We start from the raw sequence: 8,942 nt of genomic DNA, 5'->3' as shown, positions 1-8,942 counted from the left end.
ATTTTCCTCCTAGGCTTAGGGACCTAGACAAATTGCAGGCACAAAGAATGCACACCTAGCATGAAGGTTACATTCTCAAGTCAGCATAGAAAGCTAAAAAGTGACATATTGGAATTTTCCTTGAATATCCTTAGCACCACAACAAATCACTGATTCTGTAGTTCTGCACCCAAGGAATTGGTTTGTTTGCATTAGGAACCCAGTAGTATGAAAAATATGGATCTCTGACTACCTGAATCACTCTCAGCCCCTTAGATGCTTTTCCTATAGGAAGTGTTTGGGAACCAAGTCTAGTGAGTGCTGGAGCCAGACTGTCTAATTTTGAATCCTGGTTCTACCACTTGCTCTGTGACTATAGGCAAGGTCAAGTTACTCAACCTCTCTATGCATCCATTTCTTCGTCTGTAAAGTGGGATAATAACAGTACATACCTGTCTCATAGGGTTATATTGAGGACCAAATTCATTAACGTGTATGAGGTCCTTAGCCTAGCACCTGGCACGTAGTATTTCAATTAATGTTAGCAATTATTTTACTATCTCCCATTTCACGTTCATACTGGGGCATATGCTCAGTGGGTGGAAAAGCAAGCAGAATGTGCTAGACTATTTAAATTGTACTTACTTGCTCGTTCTCTCTTGCTCTCTTTGTCTCTATTTCTCTCTTTCCCCAAATGCCAATAGTTGAATTTGTATGATGTGCCCTCACTGTAAATTGCTTAGGCACTTTCCTTCTGCTGGAATTCTATGCATTCTTATATTGATTATCGTACCATTTGTAGTTTGAACACCTTTGTAAAGACTGGAGAAGGCGAGAAAAAACAAACATGGACTAGTTTGACGTCCTTGTCTCTGTCACCCGCATATTCCCACACTATCTGTCAACAGTGGCTTAGCCTTTTCTTAATGTTCTCCTGCAAACATGGGTATTGAGTCCCTTTGACTGCTTTTAGTTTTTCCTGGAGCACTGACTCCTTCTCTGGCTTTAGCTTTTTGGACACTATTCTTACATATTCATGTTTCTCCCTTTCTTTTAGCACTGAGAAAGTAAAAAAGTCAGGAAGAAATGCAACACTGCAGAAAATTCATAAAATGTAGCCAGCCTTTTTTTTTTTTTTTTTTTTTTTAATGTGAAGAGCAGAAAAGAGAGAGGAGGCCTGAGGAGCTGGCATGAGGAGAAAGGAGCATTTGCTGTTATATATGCAGAAGCTGCTGTCCTACAGCATGTGCTGAACTCCCTGGGGCCAGAGTTGCAGGAAGCATGCAGGGCTCTTGGGGGCACTCCCACCAGGTGTGCAAGCAAGTTTTGACCACATCTGGAAGGTTCAGTTATTACAGGTATTTGCTTTCCTTCCAAGCCCTGGGACAGGATTCCTTACTGGACTCGTTCATTCATTCAGCAAATACTTACTGAGCACTTACGTACTAGGCATGATGCAAAACATTGAGGGTAAAAAAAGAAGTAGACACAGTCTCTTCCCTTAGGTTGCTTATGTCTGGTGAGAAAGAAAAGCACAAACAGATAATGTTCCTACAGCAGGGTAAGTACCGTGTGTTAAGTCGGGTGCCCCAGAAGCTGTCCCAGGTGGCAATCCGAGAAGGACCAGTAGAGGAGCTGAAGCTGAAATGGGGAAGTAAAGAAAACCGATACCGGGTGTGTTAATGAACATGTATGTTACTGCTGAGGGCAAAGGGGGCTCAGTCCCACTGAGGATGTCTCACAGCTAGTGTGGAAGCTACCTCAGTGTTGCCCCATCTGAGGCTGAGAATCTGGGGTATTTGCCCATTGACTCCCACCCTCTAGTCTGCCCTGACCTCTGGCTATGCACATGCATGGCCCTAGGCAATAGAAGGCTATGGGTGTGTAGACATGATGGCGTTGATGGGACGGGAGCAGGGCACTGACAGTACCTGCTGCCGCACTTATAGGAACAATCACAGGGCACTACAGAGGCTGTAAAGAGGAGCTTTCAACTCAACCTGGTGAGATCTAAGAAGTCTTCCTGGAAGAGGTGACAGTTGGGGAAGGTCCTAAAGGATGCCTCACTCCAGGGCTGTTCAGCGATGTCTGGGGCAGAGTCTTTGCGTCTGGTCACACTAAAGATTTTGCACTGAGAATTCTGGCTAAGATTAACGAAAAATCTGTTTCTCACCCTACGCGTGGGGTTTGGGAGGCTGAGAGCACGGCAAGAATTCAGAGGGTTGACGTCCTCACAGTGCTGGCTCCTCCAGAGTTGAGTCATGAAAGAGAGAAGAGCAAGCAGTGAGCTTGTGTTGGCTCTTTGTAAAGAAAGCCTGAGGACATTTCTGGGTTTGCCCAAAACCTACCCTGGGTTTCTGTCGATTTGTGGATGAGATGCTTCCTCAGAACATCCTTCCTTCCAGAGCGGTCACCCTGCAGTGGAGCCCAGGCCCCAGACGCTTTCTGCACTCACTCTTCATCAGTATCACCTCCCAGTTAGGCCGAGGATGTGGCAATCGGGCTGCCCAGAATTACTCTCCCCACCTTCAGCTGCCCTGAGCAGAGTTCAGATTGCACATTTCCCGACACTCAGAGAGACCCATTAATATTTAGCATGTTACATTTCCAAAGCACTTTGCTAACACAAATTGATCTTTTCGGCACCCCCTTGTGAGGCAGTTCAGTACTGTTTGCCCTACTGGGGACGTCAGGCTTTGGGAAGATAAGCCACTTAGGCAAGGGCCATGGCTGGGGAGTGATGCATCCAGATTAGAATCAAAGGTCGATGAGACCAGTTGTCTGAGCCTCCAGGTGGAAGTCCAGAGTGACCCCAGCTCCCCCTCTCTGCCCAGGATGTCTTGGAACAAATCCAGCCTTCTGAAGTTTTAAATAGAATGGGCTTGTCACGTCTAAGATTGGACTATTACAAACCAGCTATTGTTTAGAGAGTGCTTATGATGTGCCCAGAGCTGGGTGCTTTACATAGAATGTACCATTTCGTTCTCACAACACTTGCCCACCTCTGTGATGTCACTACTATTATCATTTTATGTATCAGAGAACTGAGGCACAGAAATGTTAAGTAACTTGCTTAAAGTTGCCCAGTAACTGGTAGAGCCAGGATTTAAACCGAGCTATTCTTCTTCAGAGACCTTTAACCAATATGAACCAGGCTAAGGGTGGATAGAGGGACCGAGTAAAGTGGAATTACTCTTGCTGAAGTTCTGCCTACTCCCAGGCAATTCATCATATGCTTTGCAAGATTATTTCTGGAGGTAAAGGAATTAGGTGGGGGTGAGGGGGCTGTCTGCGAAAGTGTCCTTGAGGAAGGAGAGTGTAAACGAAAGTTGCCGGTTACTTGATTTCCTTTGATTTTACCCTTGGCTCCGCATTCCCAGCCCTGCCTAAAAGGACAGAGACAGGACTAGTTCATCCAATAAGCAAGGGTGGGGCCCATGTGCCTCGCATTGTGCTTAGTTATAAGACACTCGCGCTGGTGGGGTAGAGACACACGTAAATCATTATGATTGGGTCGGGAGCACTACAACCAAGTGGTATGAGAGCTCATAGGACAGAGGAGGCAGAAGTGACATGTTAGTCTAGGGAGGTTGGGGAAGTTTTGTGGCGGTGACACAAGTTAGATCCTGGTGGAGATGGAGGAAGGAGAGAAAGGGCGTTCCAGGCAGAGGGGAGAACATGTACAAAGGAAGGGAGATGTGAAATAGCATGGCAGTTTGGAGTGCAACAAGTTCTGTTCATGTGGAAATGGGCTTCTTGCTTTCTTGATTTGAGTAAGCCGATTTGGGATCCCACTGCCCTAGATGAGGGGCCAGGTTACCAATTCTAGGTTACCCCGAGAATGTAACTTTTTGTGACTTGTCTAGCCAAATTCTTGGTGTTCTACTGCTGAGTAGAAAAGATGATTGTTTAGCTAACATTTAGCAAGTTCTACTGTATGCAAGGCACTGTGCTGGGTGTTGTGGATAAGGGATCATGACTTTGAGTGCTATGGGGCCATGGGAAAGAGTCTGGGGCCGAGGGACTGTATGCTGGGAAGGAAATTTTGTAAAAGGGTCACTCAGCCCCTACTACTCTGCTAAGGGAAAAAAGAATTAGCGTTGCAATTTAAAAAATCTCTTTGTTCCCTACTCACCCCTGTCCCTTATGAGCAAAACTTTGTGTAATGTGTATGTCCCTTTTCCTTGTTGCCTCTCTAGAGTTTACCAAACCATTTCCCGTCCATTATATGACTTAATCCTCATGATAACCCAATGATGTAGGTGACCTTGGTCGGTCTCCATTTTATAGATGAGGAAACTGAGGTTTAGTGACTATCCAAGGTTACATGCTTTATAGCAGTAGAAAGTTTCCCCATCCTGATCTCATGTTTGTACTATTACACATACCGCCTTGCCTTCTAAGTCAGCGGTCAGCACAGCCTCTGTGCTGTGCATGCCAGGGGTTCCCAATGGCACCCTGGGGTGGGAGGTGTCTTGCTGTACATCCTGAGGTAGGTATTGAGAATGTTAAAATCAAGGCCAGATGGTGTTGTACTGGAACCTAAAGCCCAGCTGTAAATATCTGGCTCAGTTGGAGCTGAGCCAGGAAATTCTAAGTGGCAGAAGTTATTAGACTCTTTTCTCAATTATAGCTCCAAGGAGTCAAGTTGCCCTCAGATCAGGATGAATATGGACATAATATGACCTAGCCCTTCCCTTCAAGTGACATTGTGGTTTTGGATAGTTTAGCCAGACAATCCTTGAGGTCAAGAGGCGGGTAGAATAGGCTTGGTGCAAGAAAGCTAATTGTGTGTGTGTGTGTGTGTCGTGTGTGTGTGTGTGTGTGTGTTGGAGGTACTGGCACAGCTTGCTGTTGGATTAAAGCATCAGATGTGTGACCTCACAGCAGACAGTCAACCAAAAAAAAAAAATAGTTGCGCCATGCTCTTTTTTTTTTATAAAGGTATTTATTTGTTTTTGGCTGCGTTGGCTCTTCGTTGCTGAGTGCGGGTTTTCTCTAGTTGTGGTGAGCGGGGGCTACTCTTCGTTGCGGTGCGTGGGCTTCTCGTTGTGCTGGCTTCTCTTGTTGCGGAGCACCAACTCTAGGTGCGCGGGCTTCAGTTGTTGTGGCACGTGGGCTCAGTAGTTGTGGCTCGTGGGCTCTAGAGCGCAGGCTCAGTAGTTGTGGCGCATGGGCTTAGTTGCTCTGGCATGTGGGATCTTCCCGGACCAGGGCTCGAACCCGTGTTGCCTGCATTGGCAGGCAGATTCTTAACCACTGCACCACCAGGGAAGCCCTGCCATGCCCTTTTAAAGGTGGTTTCAATTAGAGTTGGGAGATTTTTCTGGGCTCCTCACTAAGGCTTGGGGTCTGAAGTCATTGTTGCTCATCAGAGTCCTCTATCATGTTTTCCTCATGAATTAAATGGGAGCTGTCTGGTTGATACTCTGCCCTCCTATTGTCCTAAAAAGTCTTATTTTTCCTCCAGTTGATACCCAAGACTGATACAGTTCTAGATAGTAGCACTTACTGATGCTAGTCATGAGGGAAGGAACCAAGTACCCAAAAGCCCAATAAAATTTGGATCCTTGGGCTTCCCTGGTGGCGCAGTAGTTGAGAGTCTTCCTGCCGATGCAGGGGACACGGGTTTGTGCCCCGGTCCGGGAGGATCCCACATGCCGCGGAGCAGCTGGGCCCGTGAGCCATGGCTGCTGATCCTGCGTGTCCAGAGCCTGTGCTCCGCAACGGGAGAGGCCACAACAGTGAGACGCCCGTGTACCGCAAAAAAAAACCAAACCAAAACAAAATTTGGATCCTTCTGCATTTATTGGCTGCAGGTCACTAAAGGAAAGAATTCTCAAGTTAGGAGGGACCAATAGGGCCCACATTTCCAAGGGGCAGGCTCATTTAGTCCCTCTTTTCTAATAACATTTTTTCCTCCACCATCCATGCCATCTGGGTAATTATGGTATTATATTAGGAGGATATTGAAACTCCAAGGAGACTGTGAAATGTCCCTAGCAGAGTCCTTCTCTTATATATGCCTTGTTCAAATTGTCCATTTTGAAGCTAGGCTGTAGATGACCAAGCCCTAATCATTGAACATACAGGCAACATGGAATTTCCAAGAGTCTGAGGACCAGATATCCTCTATTAGTTACTCAAGGACTCCGAAGGGTCACACTACTAAAAGAGGGGACCTGACATCAGGAGAATGTGAATGAGAGGTGATGTAATTTAGTGGTTGAGAGCTCAGACTCTAGAGCCAGATTGTCTTGGTTCATATCTCGGGTTTGTCAGTTATTAGCTGCACTGTCTTGGCTCTCAGCTGCCTCCATTCTAAAATGATGGTAATAATAGATAATACCTTGTAGGGTTGTGTGAGGATTGACTCAGATCAGGCATATAAAGGGCTTAGCACAGCTCCTGCACACATTAAGCACCTAAGTATTAAACGCTGTTATTTATTAAAGGGAGAATTCTTTTTCTGCTCTAGGGTGTTTCTCCTCCTTATATCCTTAACCCCGCATCCCCCTAGTTTATATTTCTGAAGCCAGCTGCTCCAATATCCCTTCCTCTTCTGGTCAGGGATGCAAAGGAAAACCAGCTTGCACATGGGCATATTTTCTTCTGTATTGCTTACAGCATCACCTTAAACCAATATACCACAGTTCATTTTAATCCAAGAGCTAAGGGCCCTTTAAACCAGCCATTCCTTATTTATTCTGTTAAAAAAAAATCAAGGTCCTTTTGTTTCACATTCCTTTATTGTATTTTGTAAGGCACCGAGCACATATTGGATGCTATGTAAATGTGAAATACTCTAACAATAGTAACTGAGACAGATGAGAAACTCAAGGAAGCAAAGTTACCATTTTGAGTTTAGCTCTTTATTGATGGGCTGAGTGATTTGGGAGAGACAGTGTGGCTCCAAAGCTAAAGAGCCCACAGGGGTTAAGAGGGCAAAGGTTTGAATCTCAGTCACAGCAGCAGCTCTGGCGACCCCAGGCAGGAAGCTTCCTTTCCCTGGACCTCAAATTCTCCCCGTGAACACTAGGATAAATTCCACAAAACCGTCTCCCAGGGATGTTAAGCCAGGGCTGCCATATGTGGTTTTACAGACTATGCAGTGCACAGGGGTGCCAACTGAGGGGGTAAGTGGGGGCTGAAATGTAGCCCACATTCTGCTCATCAATCTGTGCACCCTGGTGATGGACAGGGTCCACCTGGAGAAAGGGACACTTTTTTCTAATTTGCATAACGTAGTATATGGGCTCATAGAGGCCCTATGTGAAGCAAGGTGATAGTGACAGGGCACAGAGCTCAGCTCATAGAATGGATGCATTTATTCAACACCCAGTTTTTGAACACTACTATGTGCCAGGCCCTAATCTAGGGGCTGAGGATTTGGAGATGAATGTAAACAATTTCTGCCCTTGGGTCCTCTTTCCTTCACCAGTCCATCCTCCCCTAATGTTCAATCATCAGCAAGTCTTGTAGACTCAAACTGCAAAATATATGTCAAGTCCACTCACCTTTTTTCTTCTTTTTTTAAGTCTTTAAAAAAATTTTTTTAATCTTAAAAAATTTTTAAATTTATTTTTATTTTTTGGCTGTGTTGGTTCTTCGTTACTGTACGCGGGCTTTCTCTAGTTGCGGCGAGCGGGGGCTACTCTTCGTTGTGGTGCACAGGCTTCTCATTGCGGTGGCTTCTCTTGTTGCGGAGCATGGGCTCTAGGCGCGTGGGCTTCAGTAGTTGTGGCATGTGGGCTCAGTAGCTGCAGCACGCAGGCCCTAGGGCCTGCGGGCTTCAGTAGTTGTGGCTCTCCGGCTCTAGAGCACAGGCTTGGTAGTTGTGGCACATGGACTTAGTTGTTTCGCAGCATGTGGGATCTTCCCAGACCACGGATCGAACCCGTGTCCCTAGCACTGGCAGGTGGATTCTTAGCCACTGTGCCACCAGGGAAGTCTACCACCCACCTTTATCACTGCCAGCATTTCATTTTATAATTTCTTACCTAGACTACTGCAGCAAATGGGCTTCTACTTCTACTCTGGTCCTCCGAACAAAAGCAAGAGTGACTGTATAAAAATGTCAATCAGATAACATTACCCCCTTGTTTAAACTTTTTCTTGGCTATAATTTAGTCCAGGGTCCTCATCATGTCCTCAAGGCTGTGCACATCTGGTCCTAATTACCTTGTCGCGTCATCTGGATCACTCAACCCACACTCTTGCCATCTGTATGAGTCATGGATTCTTCACAGAAATAGGAACCAATAGGATATATATATATCTCCTATATATGTGTATATAAATAGGATAAATATATATCACCTATATAGCTGTATATATGTATGTGTGTGTATATATGTATATATAAAAGGAGATTCATTGTGAGGAATTGGCTCATGTGATTTTATTGAGGCTGAGAAGTCCCATAATTTGCTGTCTGCAAGTTGAAGACCCCGGAAAGCCAGTGGTATAATTCCAGTCCAAGTCCAAAGGCCTGAGAACCAGGGGAGCCAATGGTGTAAATCCAAGTTTGAGGCCAGAAGAAAACCAACAGACTGTTGTCCCAGCTCAAGCAGGTAGGCAAGAAGGGAAGGATTCCTCCCTTTCCCCATTTTTTATTCTATTCACACAGTCAGCAGATTGGGTGATGCCCACCCACATTAGGGAAGGCAAATAAGCTACTTATCTGAGTCCACCCACTCAAATGCTAATCTCATCTGGAAACATCCTCATAGACACACCCAGAAATAATGTTGATCTGGTCACTCAGTGGCCCAGTCAAGTTGACACATAAAATTACCTTTCATACCATTCCACAAAACTGACCATACTGTCCTTCAAACAGCCTAGCTCATTCTTTGTGTGGTCTCAGCCCTTTGGCTGGAACACTGATTCCCTGGTTCTCCCCCTTGATCATCTCTTTCTCATCCTTCAGTGCTCACTGGAAATGTCACCTCCTCAGAGAA

The sequence above is a fragment of the Mesoplodon bidens genome, assembly GCF_964165515.1.
Source record: "Mesoplodon bidens genome assembly, chromosome: 1".
NCBI lineage: Eukaryota > Metazoa > Chordata > Mammalia > Artiodactyla > Ziphiidae > Mesoplodon > Mesoplodon bidens.
The sequence above is the reverse complement of the archived record's forward strand: the minus strand, read 5'-3'. Positions refer to the sequence as shown.